This window comes from Podarcis pityusensis (genome assembly GCF_964106645.2).
Source record: "Podarcis pityusensis genome assembly, chromosome: 12".
Taxonomy (NCBI): Eukaryota; Metazoa; Chordata; class Lepidosauria; order Squamata; family Lacertidae; genus Podarcis; species Podarcis pityusensis.
The window spans coordinates 47,008,421-47,029,997 of NC_138037.1; the positions used below are offsets into that span (position 1 = coordinate 47,008,421).

The 21,577-nt window shown below is 45.0% G+C and overlaps 1 protein-coding gene across 4 annotated transcripts in view; it reads right to left on the minus strand.

Annotated features, from left to right (window-relative positions):
* The window catches only part of CPNE4 (copine 4), a 199,116-nt gene extending 178,292 nt beyond the window's left edge, over positions 1–20,824 (minus strand). For 2 of the 4 annotated variants that reach the window (XM_080974819.1, XM_080974816.1), the window contains exons 1-2: positions 20,690–20,824; positions 15,403–15,618 (exon numbers count right to left, since the gene is read on the minus strand). The gene's annotated coding sequence lies outside the window, so the exon portion shown is untranslated. Of the gene's footprint in view, positions 1–15,402; positions 15,619–20,650 lie in introns of all 4 variants that reach the window. The other 2 variants (XM_080974817.1, XM_080974818.1) reach the window with 2 other exon arrangements.
* Positions 20,825–21,577: the final 753 nt, after the last annotated feature.

Here is a 21,577-nt window from a genome sequence, read left to right on the forward strand (position 1 = left end):
AAGTTTTGGCTGCCTTCAGCTGTTAAAGCCCTAAACGGCCTTGGCCCAGTATATACCTGAAGGAGCGTCTCCACTGCCATTGTTCAGCCCAGACATTGAGGTCCAGCGCTGAGGGCCTTCTGGCAGTTCCCTCACTGTGAAGCTACAGAGAATAAGGCAGAGGACCTTCTCGGTGGTGGCATCTGCCCTGTGGAACGCCATCCCATCAGATGTCAAGGAAATAAACAACTATCTAAGGTTTAGAAGATATCTGAAGGCAGCCCTGTTTAGGGAAGTTTTTAATGTGTGATGTTTTATTGTGTTTTTAATATCCTATTGGGACGCAGGTGGCACTGTGGTCTAAACCACTGAGCCTAGGGCCTGCCAATCAGAAGGTTGGCGGTTTGAATCCCCGCAATCGGGTGAGCTCCCATTGCTTGGCCCCAGCTCCTGCCCACCTATCAGTTCGAAAGCACGTCAAGTGCAAGTAGATAAATAGGTACCACTCCGGTGGGAAGGTAAACGGCGTTTCCATGTGCTGCTCTGGTTCGCCAGAAGCGGCTTAGTCATGCTGGCCACATGACCTGGAAGCTGTCTGCGGACCAACGCCGGCTCCCTCGGCCTACAGAGCGAGATGAGAGCCGCAACCCCTGAGTCGTTCGCGACTGCACTTAACTGTCAGGGGTACCTTTACCTTTAATATCCTGTTGGAAGCTGCCCAGAGTGGCTGGGGAGGCCCAGCCAGATGGGCGGGGTATAAGTAATAAATTATTATTATTACTGTCATTTTATGCAGACTGGAGGAACAGCCACCACAAGCACCCAAAGCCACAAGTGACCAGCTGTGACCTTGTATGTACTACAACCTAACTCATGCTGGAATTTTTCCATATAAGCCCGTACTCTGGTGGGATGGCAAGGAGGAGAAAAAAATTGGATCCCATAAGCCAGAGGTAGGAAACCTCTAGACTGCCAGCTGAATTCAGCCCACAAAGGGTTCAGATTCACCCTGTAAGGTTGTTCTCCCCAAACATGAGGCCATATGTGATGTCAGGTGTGGGGGAAAGAGAGACGTAGCTATCAACACACGATTGATTGGTTGGTTGGTTGGTTGGTTGGTTGGTTGATTGGTTGGTTGGTTGATTGATTGATTGATTGATTGATTGATTGATTGCATTTATATCCCACTTTTTCCCTCTAAGGAACTCAAAGTGGCGTCTAAAGGCAATCTGACCTAATTCACACTTTCCCAAACAACAACCAAAAGCAGCCATCTTTCAAAACCCACAGTTGTCCAAATTCTGCAACACAGTTCCCTAACCAAAGAACATGTCAAAAAATGTGTTTAGGGTGGTAAAATTGGCACATATATGCACAGAGTGAAAAGAGCATTCTATTGGGGGAAATTGCTTTGCAAAAAAAAACAACAGTGCCTTTTAGGAGAAATTCTCTGGTGAATTTTCATGAGGACTTTTATTTATTTTTAATTGCAAAATGATGTGAACAACTAAATTTAAGACTCCCTACCCAACGCATTTCACTGCTTGATTAGGAGAACAAGATGGTGCCCTTCACCTTTGGCAAAATTCCACATTTAATTAATAAATTATTATTATTATTATTTATACCTTGTCCATCTGGTTGGGTTTCCCCAGCCATACTGGGTGGCTTACAGCATAGTAAAACATCAAACATTAAAAACTTCCTGATACAGGGCTGCCTTCAGATGCCTTCTAAAAGTCAGATAGTTGTTGTTGTTGTCCCACATACAGCTTGCAGTTGACTCTTACTTCAACGCAGCCAAAAGACAATGACCTCCACCTCATCTAAGAGCTAAGGTACAGTGGGTGGCACAGGGCATGCCAAATGGCATGCAGGTCTGTTTGCTAACAGTTCACTGCTGCTCTAGGCCAGGCATAGGCAAACTCGGCCCTCCAGATGTTTTGGGACTACAACTCCCATCACCCCTGACCACTGGTACTGTTAACTAGGGATGATGGGAGTTGTAGTCCCAAAACATCTGGAGGGCTGAGTTTGCCTATGCCTGCTCTAGGCATACCACCAGTAGCAGCATCTTCTGGTAGAGGCAGCTTACCCATTCAATCCAAGGGTAGAGTCCTTTTTAAATAGGCTCTATTTGTCACTTTCTGAGATGCTTCCTGTCCTGTGCCATATCAAAGCAGAAGTTCATTAATAGACTAAAGTGCAAGACTACCCAATGTGAGGCTTCTCAGATCTTACTGGACTCCAGCTCCCATCAGCCCTTGCCAGCATAGGCAATGGTCAGGGTTGGTGGGAGTTGTAGTTTAACAACAACTCAGAGGCTATCTCTGCTACGCTGCCGCTAACTGTTTTGCTCTTTGGATTGGAATGCGGGTGGGGAGCGCAACGCACATGATATCTAGAGCTAGTTTAAAGTCAAGTTAGAGTACAGTATTCCCGCCCGCTGCACCTTCTAGCCATTGGAAAAAGAAACACAAAATGAATTTCATTTTCTATCCCAAAGGTTCCATAAGCTGCTCAGAATTTAAAGCAACCTTTCAATCAAAGACTACACAAGACTGTTTTGTTTTTACGTTTTTTTCAGATACTCCCTTCACCACTGATAGTAGAAGCTTCACCAGCAAGTGTCTGTGTTAGGCCTCTGTGCCTACATTCCACCTGGGCATGCACAGGAAACTATTCCAGCAACCACCCCAGAAAACATCAAATCAATGTAGTAGCAGGTCACTTACTGAACCAGACCTACTTAAATATCCAGAGGGCATTTCTAATGCTCCTCCTTTTCAATACATATCTGGCAAACTCAGGTAGAAAACCTGGATATTTCCCCACAGTTTTGAAAGGAACCGAGCCTATGCCACTTCAGTTTTATTTATTAAAACCGAAGCTGTTCCCAGAACATTAAAACACACACACACACACACACACACACACACAGCGCACATTTTTTTAAAAGCAACAACAACAACCACATTGTAATAGGTCATCCCAATAAAATCTTAGTAAAGGTAAAGGGACCCCTGACCATTAGGTCCAGTCGTGGCTGACTCTGGGGTTGCGGCGCTCATCTCGCTTTATTGGCCGAGGGAGCCGGAGTACAGCTTCCAGGTCATGTGGCCAGCATGACTAAGCCACTTCTGGCAAACCTGAGCAGCGCACGGAAACGCTGGAGCGGTACCTATTTATCTACTTGCACTTTGACGTGCTTTCGAACTGCTAGGTTGGCAGGAGCAAGAACCGAGCAACGGGAGCTCACCCTGTTGCGGAGATTCGAACTGCCAACCTACTGATCGGCAAGTCCTAGGCTCCGTGGTTTAACCCACAGCGCCACCCGCGTCCCAAAAATCTTAGTACAATAATACAAATCTGTATTTCAGAGTGGATAAATGTGCCCCTCAATCCTCTCTATCAGTTCCCCACCCCCTGGCCCTTCCTAAGACCAGACTCCCTCTCCAGCCTTACACACACACATCCAAGACACTGGTCCTACTTTTCATCCTCTTTCAAAGTTTCTACCTGGCTGGACTGTGTCCCTGGATTTTGCCTCTGGCTTCCATGGATGGAGGCTAGAGAGGGGTATATGAGCAACATTAGGAACTAGCTGAGGCTGCATTCAGACATGGCATTTATCATGTCACCTTTACCAATTATAACAGGAGCCTTTCTGCTCCGATTTCTAACGCTCCTTTCACACTGCAGTACCTATGTGCTGCCACGGCGTGCAAAATTCCATCCACGCCAGCAGGTACTGCAGTAGAAACTCTGCCTCCGTCCAACAGCTGTTGAGCAGAGGTCCGTTCTGCAGCTTTCCTTAAAACTGAGCAGCCAATCCAGAGGTGTGTCTGATGCTCCGCAAGCAGCATTCTTTGACGAAAGCCACTTGCTGAGGCTCGCCCCGTCTCTGCAGGATCACCTGGACCCCGCAGAACAGCTGTGAAGGGGTAGAGGCAATCCTGGAGATGGAGTGGTGCTTGTGGAACATTACCTGCACCCTGCAGGATCTTGACCACTGGACACCCCTGCACAAAACATGATTTTCTGGGTGTCCAGGTTTGCACACTGATTTTTTTCTGGAAGCAAATAAAATGGAAACTACACCTGTGTTTTATTCTGTTTGGCTTCCAGAAGGGGCTTTTATATCACACGATAGCTCAGTGTTGAAATGAATACTCAACAGCCAGTCCATTTTCTGAGCACAATTCAAAGTGTTGGTGCTGATCTTTAAAGCCCTAAACGGCCTCAGACCTGTACACCTGAAGGAGCGTCTCCACCCCCATTGTTCAGCCCGGACACTGAGATCCAGCCCCGAGGGCCTTCTGGCGGTTCCCTCATTGCGAGAAGTGAGGTTACAGGGAACCAGGCAGAGGGCCTTCTCGGTAGTGGCGCCTGCCCTGTGGAACACCCTCTCAGCAGATGTCAAGGTAATAAACAACTATTTTACTTTTAAAAGACAACTGAAGGCAGCCCTCTCTTAGGGAAGTTTTTAATGTCTAATGCTGTATTGTTTTTAATATTCAGTTGGAAGCCGCCCAGAGTGGATGGGGAAACCCAGCCAGATGGGCGGAGTATAAATAATAAATTATTCTTATTCTTATTCTTATTTGGAATTTTTGACCATTAAACCATCCCCTTATCTTTGAATTTTTGGCTTTACAAGTGTCCTTGCCATCCTTCCAGTCACATCCCAACTGAATTTAAAAACCAACAGAACATGCCATCTACTGTGGGTCTTTTTCACATGGCAGGAATACACGGGCATGAAAAAAGATTTAAAACTGTCAATCAACAAATCAGGATTACTACAAATACCTAAAACATAAATTACTCCCAGTGTGATGTTTCACCAGACACATGTACATGACCATTTTAAGTATGAGATAAAAAAAACTCAAATTTTTGTAATGAAATTTTGCAATTTAAAATATTATTATTATTTATTAAAATTGTATACCACTTTATACCTTTGGATCTCAGGATGCATCTGGTTAAGTGAGTGGGATAGGCTGCAATCCTAACCATACTTACCTGGAAGTAAGTTCCATTGAACTGAAAAGAACTTACTTCAGAGCAGATATGGCTGAAATTACAACCATAGACTGTTTTATAATGAACCGTTAGTCTGTTCATTAACTTTGTCTTTAAGTTACCATAAGGCTCTCAATTGTTTTTTCCTACAAAAGACTGGAAATTCACTAACTTTGAAAGAGAACACACAGGAAAATTACTGATATATAAATATATGCTGATGTGGCTGAGATATGCATATCTATTGTGTGCTATGATATATGAAAAAGTACATATTTCCACATTTGTGGATTATGAAGTGGAATAAAGACTTGTGCAAATTAAATCAATTGTAACAGAATGCAAAATGTCAGATGAAGGTGTGAATTAATGTTGGAACAGATTGTTCAGACATCGCTAGTCCTATACTATCTAACCCGGGAGTATGAACTCAATGGGACTCATCTCTGAATAGACATGAATATGATTGCACTGTGTAATTCTAGCAAAGGTGTTCTGGGTTGCAACCTTAAGAAAACGCCTTACCAATAGCCTCTAGCCAATCTCCCATATAATCCAATGCTTCTGAGATGAACTTTAAATGTGCTCCAAAGAGCCCCAGACAAAGGTCTTAATATTTGCTTCATTGAATTCCTATAGTTTTCCCTTTTTCTAATTTAAGACTAAACAAGGGGGGGAGGAGGGCATACTGAAAATCGGGGAGAAAGATCAAACCAGAGACATGGAAGGCGATAGTGATGTGCACTTCTAATTACATCTAAAAGAGCAACAGATCTATCAGTAGATATTGTCTACTTTGGCTGTACGTCTGACCTAAACAAGATGACCATGATCGAACACCAAGTAATCCATGGTTACATGTACTGCACTCACTGGACTTGAACATCAACTTGCATTTAGATTGTGGCCACTGTGGAAATAGTTCCATAGATTTCAAAGTTCCCATTGCTATAATGTGTTCAGAATACATTTTCAATCAGGATCAATAGGTTGGAGCCTAAGGAAACTTGGGGCTCATCCAGATTGCCTTTGGCACCACATTTCTAGGCACAGGTCTGAGCTTTAAAGCTCTGTGACTGAGCATTTGGGGTGGTTTGTTGTTTTTTTCCACAGTGTTTTCCCTTGGGAAACCCACAACTGACAACTGAGTTTTCTGAAGACTGCCATTTGCTTTGATTCAGCAGTAAAATGCTGGTTTCCCCAGGAAAACGTGGCGCAAAAAGGAAGTATGGTGCAAAAGGAAGTCTGGATGAGCCCTTAAAGAAGTTTTCAGAAGGAAACTTTCCTGTCCTCTCCGCTACAACCCCCTGAAAAGCATCTCTGGAAAATTAAGGGGCCCTCCTGAGCTATGTGGGATAGGCAACAGGGGAGGAGGAAACAGAAAACTTTCCTTCCATGAATGAAAAATTAATTTATCTGAGAATCCAAGTCATAGAAACATAAGAAACAGTCTTATACCAAGGTAGACAGATCATCTATCAAGGATGGTATTGTCTACACTGACCCTTTCCTGAGCAAGCAGATGTATTACTTCTATGAGATGGCAAAGGTTCTGCTACATTCATGCCACCAGTTGGTAGGCTCTAGACTTTAAAAACGTAACCCCCTACAATGACTTAAACTTTTCTGCAATAGTTCAGTGGGGCATCTCAAAAAGAGATGCTCTCACACAAAGTTATTTAATCAGGTTTAAAGCCAGGTACATAGCAAATGACAAATTGCAATCTTAGGATCCATATATAGGCAGTGCTCCCAGCTGGTTTTAATATCAAATCTGCCTTGTAAAGATTAACCAAGTGCCCAGACTAGCCCCAGTTCATCAATGGAAAATAATGGATATGAAATATTTTGAGGCAGTCTCATCAAAGCTGTGCAAAATCACAAGACATGCTTTAAAAAGAGCATCGTGAACTCGTATTTTGTTTTATCTACCATGCCTAAAATTAATCAGGGGGTTTAAACATTTCTTGGAGAAAAATTAACAAAATCACTACATTGTCTAGCTGTATGTTTATGTTTACACAGCCCCAAAGCAAATGTGGAACTAATCATGAAGGATCACATATGCAGAAAAACTGGAACGCAAAGCTAATTTTAATCAACAGAAAATTGACTGTTTAAAAGGAAACTCTGTTTCTGGAACTAGATGCTGCCAATAGCTCACTTTACCGTGTCGTAAGTGACGACACTGGAAGAAGTTGCCAGAGAGAAAAATTAAAGGAAGGTGGAAACAAGGTAAGGAACAGAGACAAGAGAAGAATCAAGCAAGTCATGTAATTGGATTGCACCAATATACCTGAAAGGGATGCGGGTGGCGCTGTGGGTAAAACCTCAGCGCCTAGGACTTGCCAATTGCATGGTCGGCGGTTCGAATCCCCGCGGCGGGGTGCGCTCCCGTCGTTCGGTCCCAGCGCATGCCAACCTAGCAGTTCGAAAGCACCTCCGGATGCAAGTAGATAAATAGGGACCGCTTACCAGCGGGAAGGTAAACGGCGTTCCGTGTGCTGTGCTGGCTCGCCAGATGCAGCTTGTCACGCTGGCCACGTGACCCGGAAGTGTCTGCGGACAGCGCTGGCTCCCGGCCTATAGAGTGAGATGAGCGCACAACCCTAGAGTCTGGCAAGACTGGCCCATACGGGCAGGGGTACCTTTACCTTTACCTAATATACCTGAAAAGGAGATGAAGGGCCCATAGCTGTCAATGTTTCCCTTTTTTAAAGGGAATTTCCCTTATTCCGAATAGGATTCCTCGCAAGAAAAGGGAAAAGTTGACAGCTATGGAAGGGCCAGCTGTCAGTTACAAACAGTGACATTTATTTAACATAACTGTAGATGGCTAATGGATATTGTTGGCCAAATGCGCATGATCAAATTCTGGCTTAGTAAACCAGGGTACATGGAAGCTTTGTGCAAACGGCTTTGTTCTTCCCTTTGCATAAGCAGAAAAACAACTCAGGAAGTCACAGTTAACTATAGTTCCCAGTAGGTGCAAACTTGCAGGCTTCCCAAAGCCATGCGGTTGGTCACTGTGAGATCAGGATGCTGAAGCAGGAAGATGCTTGTACAAAATCAGACTGTTGGTTCATCTAGCTCGGTATAGTCTACACTGAAGTACAGCAGCTCTCCAGGGTTCCAGACAAGGAGTCTTCCCTAGTCCGACTTAGAGATGCCTGGGACCAAATGCAGATGCTCTATCACTGAGTTACAGCCCTGTTTACTAGATGAGCTTCTGGTTCTTTAACCAGGAACTATTGTTAATGGCTTCCAAATCCTGGATGTTCAGAAGCTTTTATAATTGCAGTTCTTGGACTGCATGTAATGGGAAACTTCCTTCCTTCCTTCCTTCCTGAGGCTGAATGCAGGAGTAAAAGGTAAAGGTAAAGGGACCCCTGACCATTAGGTCCAATCGTGATCGACTCTGGGGTTGCGGCGCTCATCTCGCTTTACTGGCCGAGGGAGCCGGCGTACAGCTTCCGGGTCATGTGGCCAGCATCACTAAGCCGCTTTTGGCAAACCAGAGCAGCGCACGGAAACGCCGTTTACCTTCCCGCCGGAGCGGTACCTATTTATCTACTTGCATTTTAACATGCTTTTGAACTGCTAGGTTGGCAGGAGCAGGGACCGAGCAACGGGAGCTCACCCCGTCACCATAAACCCAACAGGGCCAGATTTTGGTAATATGGCACCCTGAGTGAGGACAAAATCTGGTTCCCCCCACTCAATATTTCTCATTTCCACAATAATTACTTTTGGCACAGTTGCTTTTTATGGATATTCTCTGTAGGCACCTGTATAAAAAAGGCATTGTTGTTGTTGTTGTTGTTGTTGTTGTTGTTGTTATTATTATTATTATTATTATTATTATTATTTTGCATCCCCTCAGCTTAGTGCTGAACCCAGTGCTCTTCAGTTAAGGCAGTTCACCCCTTCAGCTGCCTTCACAATGATTAGAAAAACCCAGCAGTGCACATGTAATGCGTGAAAGTAATCCTTTTTGCATTCTGATCGGAGGCTTGCTTACTACAAGCTCACTTTGTTTCACTGGTGCTTACTACTAGCATGTTTAGGATTACAGCCTTAGCTTTAGATAACCAGGCAGGTTTGAGAAACCCGGCTCTACCATTTTCCCAACGTTTACGTTATAGAAAAAGATTGCAGCTCAGAGCACAATGTGTTCACTGGTATCGCCAGTGATAAGGAATTGGGTAGTAGATGGCAGCAAAGATCACCTGCTACTGCCAGTCAGACAATACTGAGCTAGATGGGCAAATGGTTTGACCAGGTAAAAGGGAGCTTCCTGTGTTCCTTCCTAAAGGAAACAAATCTAACTAGTGAAGAGTTGGAAAGCTTGCATCATCCTCCATCAACAGGGGCTGATCCAATACGAGGTAGCACCTTACCCAACAAGGATCTATGGGACCAAAAGAGCAACAAAAGGATGTGACTGAATCAGAGGATAACAACAACTTTATTGCCTCCATCCAAAAACTGATCTACCCCATCTCTGACACAGTCAGTTCCTGATGAATTACAATAGGTGTGACCAAGCTGTGGTCTTCCAGATGTTTCTCTCCCATCAGATCTACCAGCACAGCTAATGGTTCGGGGATGATGAAAGTTGTAGCCCACAAAACATGGAGGCTACACATTGGCACATTGGCAATCCCCAACTGAGAAAATCACAAGAAAACTAAAGGCACACCCTGTGGATACTATCCATGTTTGGAAATACTTTCTCAAGAGAGAGACTTGCGCCTGACTTTATACACCACTGTTGGCACACTGGTTGGAAATAAGTTCATGGGGGCAGCAAGAATATTATTGGCACAAAAATGGAAGCAAGAATAATTACCGACGAAAGAAGAATGAAGGATGAAATTAATGGACTATGCAGAATTAGACAAACTAACAGGAAAGATCCAGAATCTGTGGGACCAGAAAGTCACAGAAAACTGGTGTAAATTTACAGACTATTTGAAAAGTAATAGTGATGATCAAACTACGTTTGTAGGTTTGCAAGAAGTTTTGGGAGGTGAATTATTGGAACTATTGCAAAAATGGATAAAGGGAAGGATGATTAGTTAAGATAATTAAAGGCAAGATGAATTTAAGAAATGCATAAGAAGTGGTTAAAACGGGGGATCATCAGAGGTGCTGATGGAAGTCCCCCCCAAAAAAGATTGTATAAGTGGTGAAGTTTTGTGGTATGTATTATAATTTATATGTTAAAATTAATAAAAATTATTTAAAAAAGGAAATAAGTTCATGGGGCTTACTCCCAGATAAGTGCATATAGGATTGCAAAATAGCACCAGTGGATGCAATAAGATTTACTTCCACAGGAGCCTGCATAGGATCACCTTCCATATATGTCAGTGGAACTAGCTCTGACAAAAGAGTGAAAGCCGCAGGCTTATGTGGAAGTAAAGCCTATGTCATTCAACAGAGTTGCACCACAATCCTACACACACATCCTACCCTGGGAGCAAGTTCAGCAGAGTTGTTGGGGTGGTTAAGCGGGCCCAAACCTCAGGTCTGGACCCTGGGTCTCCTTTCCATTCTTCTCCCACCCTACTCTTTAAACTTTTTCTAAAACAAAAAAACTTTGCTTACAAGGTGGCTGAGCATGATGCCAAAGATTGCTAACAGTCACCTGCCCTCTGAATATTCCTAGAAAGAAATTTGTGTATTGACTCTGCTCCCCGAGTCTTTTTTGGTGCCAAGCAATGCCCATGGGGTAAGTTTAATGGAACTTAGAGGGGCTCACCCCTGAGCACACACATATTGCAATGTTTCACGTTCAGTGTCATTAGAATTGCAGTATTAGAACCCCAAGCGGCAAGGCCAAATTTATTAAGGTAAAGGTAAAGGGACCCCTGACCATTAGGTCCAGTCGTGACCGACTCTGGGGTTGCAGCGCTCATCTCGCTTTATTGGTCGAGGGAGCCGGCGTACAGCTTCCGGGTCATGTGGCCAGCATGACTAAGCCGCTTCTGGCGAACCAGAGCAGCGCACGGAAACGCTGTTTACCTTCCCGCCGGAGTGGTACCTATTTATCTACTTGCACTTTGACGTGCTTTCGAACTGCTAGGTTGGCAGGAGCAGGGAGCTCACCCCGTTGCGGGGATTTGAATCGCCGACCTTCTGATCAGCAAGTCCTAGGCTCTGTGGTTTAACCCACAGTGCCACCTGCATCCCTTCCCAAACTTATTACTCCAATGCAAAATCCATTTGACTCTAGCAAGTGTCTGAAGAACTTCAGCCTTAGAATGGCAACCTTGAGCTGCAACTCTAAGCTTCTTATTCAGATGCAAAATTCATTAAAATGAATGGAGCATATGCTAAATAAATGTCTTTGGGGATGGGGGAAATATTCCTATTTTTCACAGCTGTGCTTGAAGTTGCAATCCTATCAAAGCCCCCTCCGCCCCCCGGGACTTTGGTCCAATTCAAATAGAACATCAAACACGTAAGGAAATCACACCTGTGCACCATCTCCAATACACACAGCATCTCTTTTAAACCAGGATTCTCAGATGCCAGTACACATGCAGTGTTTGCATGCTAGCAGGGCACCCACAGAACTCTGGCATGCTAACAAGGGATGCTTCAGTGAAGTGACCTGGTTTACAATACAATCCTATGCAGACCTACTAAGAATAAATCCAGCTGCAAGGATAGCGAGTGTAGGTTGAGGAATCTGAACCACACACTGCCTGCCAAAAATGCATGGAACCGTTTTTCTTACACACCCGCATTAACCAGCCTTTTACATGCATATAGTCGTGTATGCCTAAGTAAACACGCACAGGCTTTTTAATAATTGAGGCTCCGTACGCTTCACTTCTTTGAACATTTTTATTTCCCATGTTTGATAGCTTTTGGTGTTGTTTCTAATTTATCTTATGCTTCCTTGTGCTGGTTTTCTGCTGGGATAGGGGGCTCTACTGAAATTCTAGCTTTTCATATTGATGGTTTCTGTTTGATTGCAAGCGTATTTTACTGATTAAATAAATAAATCGCCCATTAATGGGTGGCACATAAACGGCTAAAAACATATCAAACTGGACAACATCCTTGTTTCTGAAACCGGTTTCAACTCTTGACAGTTGCTACCACATCCCCTGGCATTAAGTTCCAAAGAATGCTACATCCCATAAAACGGTTGTTCTTTCAAGTTCCTGCAAGCTTTTTGCATTAGGCAAATTCCTGGTCCGCTCTCCAGATCCTGAAGCAAAGCATCTACACCAGGGTTTCCCAAAGTTGGGTCTCCAGCTGTTTTTGGACTACAAGTCCCATCATCCCTAGCTAGCAGGACCAGTGGTCAAGGATGGTGGGAACTGTAGTCCAAAAACAGCTGGAGACCCAAGTTCAGGAAGCCCTAATCTACACTACCCCAAAGCTTTGCTTCTCACCATTCGGACTGTGCGTCAAGTGGGTGGTGCCTTTAATGTGGCATATTTATTATATATTTGACGCAGAGTTTCCTTATGCAGTCTGAAAGTTCTAGTTACTTGGGAGAAATGCATAGATAGGTGGTGTCAGCACTGAACGCAAGGAACACCATTTACCCTGCATTGCACTTATGTTCAAGAAAGCACAGCTCTGTCTTTTCCCAGTATACCAAGACCAACCACTGGCCCACCTAAGTCTGACACAGCAACTCTCCAAGGCACCAAAAACAAAACAAAAACCCCTAGGAGTATTCTGAATAAGCCCTTCCCCTGTTTATAGGGCAGTATCTTTTATTGATTTTGGTAAACAGCTCTTGCAGCTTTCAAAAATGCAACAAATTCAGTTCGAAAATACAACGCTCCGCCCCACTTAAAAAAAAAAGAACGCCAAAATAAAAGAAATCTGAACATTGAATCTTAATAAAATCATGAACAGTTGTTTATGGGCATCCTTTCTTGTTGACACCAACTCAAGCCCAAAGGTCTTTTTCCGGGGTGGGACAACTGGCCATCTCCTTCTCTGCAGGCAAACAGAAGCCACCAATGTACCTCTACTATTGCAAAGCTGGGCTCAGATTCTCCATATCCCTCCCCAAACATTGGGCTGAAGGGTGAAACCCTGAAATTCGCTTTGGAATCCTTTCCCCCTCTTCAGGAAAGGAGAGAGAACCTTTTACGGCATTTTCATTCAGGTTATAATCCTATGCCTACTTACTTGAAAGGAAGCCCCATTGACCACAGTGGGACTTATTTCTGAGTAAAGATGCCTAGGATCAAGGTGCGCGAAGCACTTCCCCAATCACAGACAAATTCAGGAGAGAAGTTGAAAAGGGGAGGGGACCCAAATGTACATCCTAGCCAATCCAGGTTTTCAAAAAAGAAGCCAATTTGAAAGCAACAAAAATGCGATTACTAAAGACAAGGTTGCAATTATCTCTGAGGGTAAATGTGCCTTAGAAATGTGAGCAATTTTACAGTCCTCTTTTTATTTAGTAGATTTGTTAGTCGCCTTTCAAAACACAGTATTTTCCCAAAGAGGTCTCCCAAAAGCTATTCCTTCTTACTTTCTAATGATACTTCCCGTTACTGCCATTGTTCCCGATACTATTTGTGACAAAATGCTCCTTCCTTAAGTTTTTCCCAAACCACTAACAACTGCATATATCTTTTTTCCACGCACACACACTCGTTGCTTCTTTTGGGTTGTCCTGTGGTTATTATGCAAACGCAGCAAGTATTTTAGGTAGATAATCTGTGAACCGGCCCCAATATTATTGTTTATTAACACTGGTAACCCACCACACATGTAAAACTTAAGGTGGAAGAAGTCAACGCAGCAACAGATTTGAACCCAGATCTCACCCAAGTTCCCGTTACTGCTCCTGTGCACCAAACTCCCATTTGCCTCTTAAAAAATTGTCCTTCACTGCCCAGGGAACAAGACATTCAAATAGAATCCATGCCAGTAAACACTTGGGGTTGTATTGGGTCTGGGGAAATACTTATTGACACATTATGCAGTGTATTCTTTTTGTAAACGGTGGCTTCAGCCTGGGCTTTCTCATCAGAAAATGAAAGTACAGTGTTAGGCATGCCTACTCAGAAAGCAGCCCTGCCAAGCTGAGGCTTAAGGAGCACAGGACTGCAGCTCAGATATGAAGCATCACCAGATGATCAGAAATCACTGCTGAGCACAGCACAGCTGAAGGGAGTTAGGAAGGCTTCAATGCCAGGTGTCAGATTCTGAAACTCAACAGGGATATGACGTCCATCGGTGGGTACTTTGAGCCAAAAAAGAGAAGTTGTTGGTGAACGGGGTATGATGGGTATGATGATGATGAAGACTGAACCACCCTTCACCCTAAGGTGAACCATGGGTTACAACATTAAAACGCAATATTAAAAACCCCAGCTCAGAACAATTTACAATTGCAGAAATAAGGTGGGTCTTAAAACTCTGCACCTCGTGTCAAAAGCCAGGGTTAAGAAGTGCATTTTCAGAATTCGCCAGAAGCTGTGTAAGGCGCACCTCTGTGGGGAAGGAGCGCCACAACTTAGGGGGCTGCCACAGATACCCAAAGTAACCGGGGGAGAGAACGGAGCTGTGCAAGGATTTTGAAACAGAGAGACCAGTACAGGAGATGATTATCTAACGTTTTGAAACAAAATGCCCATTGAGGAGTTTTCTTTTTATAGAGAATATTCAAGATATTCTTTACACTTAATAACCGATATATATATATATATATATATATATATATATATATACACACACACTTATACCAGTAACTGCTACAGATAACAAGGCTGCTTCCTCTCTCAACTTCACCCAGATGGGAAATAAGTGCAAGGCAAAGAGTCTGCAGTAGCTGTGGGAGCCCATGCAGTGAGGGCAGTGCTGGGGGGGAGAGAGACTCATGCTCTCGCCAACTTGGGTTGGGGTCCCTTTGCAAAGACATAAAAGGGATCCCGATGAATGGAGCCAAATCAGTGCCCTATTTCCCCTCAATAACCGGAACAGAGCACAACCCGCTTCCGATAGCTCAGCTGGCGAGAGCATGCTGCTGCTAACACCAAGGTTGCAGGTTCGATCCCCGCATGGGACAGCAGCCTATTCCTGCATTTCAGGGGGTTGGACTAGATGACCCCCAGGGTCCCTTCCCCACTGGACAACTCTATGGAAAAAAAGGGACCGTTTTGTTTCCCATGGACTCGAAATCACAGCTCTTTGCCCAAGAGTCCGGGGTCCCCAACTTTCCCCCGGGAGACCCCCGTGACTGAGAGTCCTTCCGCACGGCGAGAAGCGCCGCGTAACGTGGGAACGCGGGTCTGGGAGGGAGAGAAAGAAAGAAAGACACCCCACTGGAGAGAAAAAGTTAGCCAGCATGCCTTTTTGGAGGGTGGGATGCAAAGCGGAGCAGCCGAGGGGAAGCCGCCTTACCTGAGCAAGGAATCTGGCAGGAATGGAGCGCTCTGCGAACCGGCTCTTTCTCGCTCCCTCGCAGGACGGCGGCGGAGGGGCTCCTGCCGCGCTCTTGGCAAATCCTCGCTTGCAGCTAGCGGGGCGCTCAGGGAGCCGGTGGGGCGCTCGGGAGTTTCATCCCTCCAGGAAGCCGGGCTCCATCCCCCCGCGCTCTCGGGCTCCGCTCGCCTCTGACTGAGGAGGAGAAGGGAGAGCGAGAGAGAGAGGCTGGGCTGGGCTGGGCGCGGGCGGAGAGGCAGCTCCGCGCAGCGAGAGACGCCCGCCTTCTGGAGCGCGCGCGGGCGCCTGGGCTGAAAAGGAGGCGGAGAAACCCCCCGCGCGCGCCCCCTGGAGGCATAGGGCAGGCACAGCGCCTCCCCTTTATATTTATATTAAGCTCTCCGGTGTGTTTTTTCTCTCTCCCCACCCCCCCGCCCCGCACCTTTTCTTTTCTTTTTTGCAAGCCGAATACTCCCCGGGAGCCGTTTGCCTTAAGAATATACTGCCAGCTCAGTTAAAGTTCTTTCAAGTGTGTCAATTGCTAACAGGCTCAGCGCGAAGCTAAGTGGAGCTCAAGAGAACGAGAAGATGTGTGTTGTGGTTTCCCAAATGAAGGATCAGGTAGAATCGTAGAGTTGGATCACTGAGGATCCTCTAGTCTAGCCCAACCCCCTGCAATAGGCAGCTGTCCCAAACGGGGATCGAACCTGCAACCTTGGTGTTATCAGCGCCAGCTCTGAACCAACTGAGATGTGCAAAAGGTACTGTTTGTCCAAAAACCTCCTGGCGTTTTATGGGACTGAGAGTTTTTATGAGGACGCTTTTATTTTCACCCCACCTCTAGCTCGGGGCTGGTTATAGCCCTGAGGGGGTGGGCAACCGTGGTCCTCTGTCTCATTTTGTGTGGCCCTCGGCCAGATTTCATGGGGGTGGCAAGGAAGGGGAAGGAAAAAGGTGGCAGGAAAAAAGAGCGTGGAAGAGAGAGAGAGAAAAATGTGTGTGTAAGAGGGAGGGAGTGGCAGAATAGAGAAAAAGGGGCTCGCCCCATTGCCTTTGTGAGGCCTCTGGCAAAGCACCTCCAAAGGATTATGCCCCCCCCCCAACAGAAAAAAAGGCTGCCTATGGAAGGGCTTCAGTCCTAGTCCTGGAAGAAATCTGAAATCCTCTGCACCTTTGCCAAACATTTGAATCAGTGTTAGGAGCTGTGAGGCAACATGCCACAATGTGGGAGCTCCTGGAGTCAAGGAATAGTCTTAAACCTATGAGCAGGGCCTACCATAAAACTTTTCTATCCCATGAGGTGACCCCCCCCCGGGGTGCCCTCCTTGGAACATTACTGCATGTTAATGCGCCGTGAAGGGTATCGTGCCATGCTATGGCATTCCAAAGAATGGTTTGAGGTGCTGGAATTAAACTCTAGTTCCCATTAGCAGAGTAGGCAGAAGTCAGCCTTGGGTCATTTGACCCTTTAATTAGTTCTTCCCCGCCCCCCTCCTTCGCAAGACACTCTTTTAAAGTTTAAATAACGGATAACTTTTGCTCAGTGTGCTAATACATCTGACATAGATCAAACTATTGCAGCATCTTGGCTAACTCTGAGGCAGACAGCACCACAACACAACATGCCTGCTGCTGTAATTGTTAAGACTGTTAACTAACTGCCATAACTGAACCAATTGCCACAACTGCCATTCTTGCCATTAACCCTTTGCACATGCATTTTGGATGCTGACATCCCACATGAGGCGGGTGTGAGGAGCCCCAGGCCTGGGAGCTGAATCTGACTCTCCTGTCCTCTCCATCCTTCCCCTGGGACTCTCAACAGGCCATATCCCTCACTAGTCTCAAGCACTTCTGCTCAGCTGGGATGCCCTCATGTCTTTTGCCTGTCAAGATAGAGGTGTGTGTGTGTGTGTGACTTTTGTGTGGCCTCACGTACAAAGGAATGGTCACCCATTTTGGTCTCTGGCCAAATATCGTTAAATTTGTGCGTGGCAAGTCTATGTTTATACACAATTTTTTTCCATGTGTTGCAAGTTTGTACATAACAGTGTTAGGAACATAGGAAACTGCCTTATACCTCGTCCAAACATTGATCCATCTAGCACTGATCCATCAGTGGTACCTCAGGTTAAGTACTTAATTCGTTCGGAGGTCCGTTCTTAACCTGAAACTGTTCTTAACCTGAAGCACCACTTTAGCTAATGGGGCCTCCCACTGCCGCTGCACCACCGGAGCACGATTTCTGTTCTCATCCTGAAGCAAAGTTCTTAACCTGAAGCACTATTTCTGGGTTAGCGGAGTCTGTAACCTGAAGCGTATGTAACCTGAAGCATATGTAACCCGAGGTACCACTGTATTGCCTGCACTACGTGGCAGTGCTCTTCAGGGTTCTCAACAGGAGACATTCCCAGCCGTGCCAGGGAGATGCTAGAGATTTGAACCCAGAACTTTCTGCATGAAATGAAAATGCTCTCCCACTGAGCTATGGATGGGACCTCACATGTGCCACCTCACATTTCAGGATGGCAGAAAGATAACATACAAATGTTGGTACATTTGTACATCCATTTACAATGAATAAATGATTTGATATCCCTTAATGGTGCCGCTTCAACCTGCCTTGTGGTGGGCATCGCGCTGCCTGGGCCTGCCTAGGCAAACCGCCACTCTCCCTAGATCTGTAGCAGCAAAGGTTTACTGAGCCCAGAAATACCACCTAGCCCTGTCTTTGACGCACATCCACAAATAATATATTACTTGGGAAGCCAGTTCCTCATGGGAAGAGGGCATGAAGCCGTGATGAATATCTTCCCCCTTGCCCTGGTGAATTCAAGCAGTTGGCAAACTGGCAAATCCTTGTCACGCTGGTGCAGAGCACAGCAAAGGGGGGGGGGGGACACATCCAGCAACAACAACAACTTGTAATAGAGAGCCAGCCTTCCCTGCCAGCAAGCCCTCGCTCTCTAATGAGGATGTATTAACAACTGCCAGGATTTTATCTCACTTTATCTTATTGCTGGAAACACATTAAAGATTCGTCTTAGTGCAGATAGGCAGCACATATGGAAATAATGCTTTTTCATTGAGCATGTGGCATGATTATTGAAAGTAGACTACCCTCATGCAACCTCAAAGATGTACAAGACCCAATGAGCATCTGCAAAAAATAAACATAATTCCCTGCTGTAATTCTGAGTGAGATTTACATTTACCTGTAACATCTCCTCCTAATCATCGGTTTCCTGTGTGTTTTTCCCTTACCTCCTTCCTGTACCCATTACTGTCAATGTACAAGGCGGTGTTGTCTTCCTAGTTCCTTATTTAGAACACCTACGGCGAAACAGCTTAAGGTTTTAACCATTTCTGATCTTCAGCAGCAAAGTTCATTTTCACATCTGGGGTTTGTATACAAGATGTCAGAGGTTAATAACACCAGGGACATTGATTTCATCATAGTGCCCTAGGCTAGTCCTATCAGAGGAATATGGAATATGATGACTAAGGAATGCGAAAGAAAGAACAGATTTTCTTAATTTGCAGCGCAATCTTAACCATGTCTACTCAGAAGCAAATCCTTTTGAATTCTATTGGAATTATTCCCAGTTCAGTGGAATTAGGATCCTATCATTGCAGCTCAAAGACATTTAGCCAATGTTTGGTCTGTATATATAAGCCTAGGTTGTTCACCTTCCATAATTCCTTCTTGTGCTTAGAGCACAGAATTGAGTTTCTGAATGTCATTGACATAATATGTGTCATAAAATCCTAAAATTGTAGAGTTGGAAGGGACCCCAAGGGTCATCTAGTCCAACCCCCTGCAGTGCAGGAATCTTTTGCCCAACGTGGGGCTCAAACCCACAACTGAGATTTAGAATTTCTTGCTCTACCAACTGAGCTATCCCTTCAAGCAGTCCCAGCCTTCCTGGGTGTAGCAAATGCAGCCTGTGAATGGGGTGATTTGGGGTATGTAGCGAGAACCAAAGACATGCCAGCATACTGTATTTACATAGCCACCGCATTCACAGAACTACCTGCCCAGAACTTCCTGGTTACAGTTGTTCACCAGGAAACAGCTTGAATGGATATCAAATGCATTGTGAGGATTAGCTATTCCAGTTGTTGTTTTTTTAAAAAATACATTTCTATCTCTCATGGTTTTGCAAGCATCTGTGCACCACAGTTACCCTTTTATTTAAAAGAGGAATGCACAGCTCAGCCGTTGAACTTTGCATAGGTTAGATCCCATGGTCAATCCTTTGAAAAGTCCAGGACCCTGGAGAGCAACTGAGTACTGAGCCAATGGAACTGACTTAGTCAAGTAAAAGGAGTTTCTCGTTCCCACACCCTTCCTGTCCCTTATTTGCATGCATCCCCCCCCCCCCACTTCCACCATACCACACCTTGACAAAGAACAAGAAGCAGTTCCAGAGGTATAAGGGCAAATATCAGGTTAAGGTTTAAGCATGCTGCAAACTGAGTAGGTTATTCAATCAAACATGTATATCACCAAAGCATGTTAGGTGTTGCTTCCTCCACTTCTTCCCTCTATCTTTCCATGCCTATATACTTTGTTTTTTGCCCTTTTTCGAACTGTATAATCTTGTATTTCTAAGAAGTTGCTTAGTCACATTCACCATGCCCTTGCATCAGGCGGGGGCTCCGGTGGGAGTTTGGGCTGAATTCTGGCTTGGGGGACCAAACTGTTTGTCTTTACACAAGAACCCCAAGAACTACCAATGAGTGCCAGGTACAAAAGTCGTACAGTTCGTATTAAAGAGCAGGGCACCTCTGAGCACATTCTGAGCCTAGAGATTTGTTTTCTGTGTGAGATCAGAACTCACAGTCCTTTCATATAAAAGTCCGTCCCTGGTTAACTTCCTTCATTTAAGCTGCCCAGTTTAGACAGTAAAAGTTGTTTTGCTATCATTACTGTTGCTGATCTATCACCCCAGAAATTGACTATAGAGAATATAAATCTACCTTCTACCAACCACTAATCTAGTGCATATTGTTCCAGAAAAATACTGGGGGGGGGGGGGAATTATAGACAAACACAATGTGCTTCATGTTAAGTACAGGATCATCATTTAACTGCTCCAAGAGGAATATTTTTAAAACATGTTTCCTGTCTTTGCTTGTCTCATAAACCAGCCTGGGGATGGGGGTGGCAGAGCCACAGAGCCTAGACATTATTATGTATAGAAGAAACAGCCTTGAATCTCACCCTGTGGTTATTTATATATCACTCTGATATGCTTCTCACCAGTTCAACTCTTTGCTCGATTTAACTGCTACGTCTCCATCCAGCACTGCTGAAGAGATCAGGTTTTCCTCCCCACCAATAGGATGTTCAGCTGTTCCAAGGAAGAAAGTCAGAGGAACCAAAAATACCATCTTCTTCCTGTGGGTGGCATCAAAATATCTTTAGTATACAAAAGGTTTGTTCCGAAAGAGAGACAGAAAGCGGAGAGAGAGAAGGATTATTTGGGAGAGAAAGGTTTCTATTTTTGCCAGTGTTCTCACATGACTTTAAAAAAATAAATAAATAAGTCATTTAAATTAACACAACAATTTTAAATAAACCAGTGCCACAATACTACAAGTATTATGACTATCACCTTTAGTCACATACTATGTAAGTGATGGGGAACTTCAGGTGGAGGGGCCAAATGTGGCCCTCAACTCCTCCCGGTCTGGCCCTTGAGACTCTTCATTGGCCACCCCCTTCACTTGCCATGCTTTGATAATGCTTCCGGGGAGTAGAGGGGGTCTGTGGATGTGTGTAGAAACCAGCCTACTGTACAAAGCTAAAACTTACATTTGCTCTACCCAGATATGTCTCTGCTCCTTGCCCACCACTGGGATGTGGGGCCCCAGGAAATCCCCTAGAAGGGAATGTGGCGCTCAGGTGGGGAAAGCTTCTGTTTCCCTGTGCTATGCAGATTTTGCAAGCAGAATGCTGCAGAGAAGTATCTAGGGAAGGAAGTACCCAATGGCAATGGCCATTGCAATGCACTGGTTCCATCTGAATGCATTGGGTGTTCTCAGGGATCATCTCTACATCAACATAATTGCTTACACGGTGGTTTTTAGGGGACAACTACAAAGGGGTAGTTTTTAGGGACTAGCTTCAAATGGTTGAACCCATTGT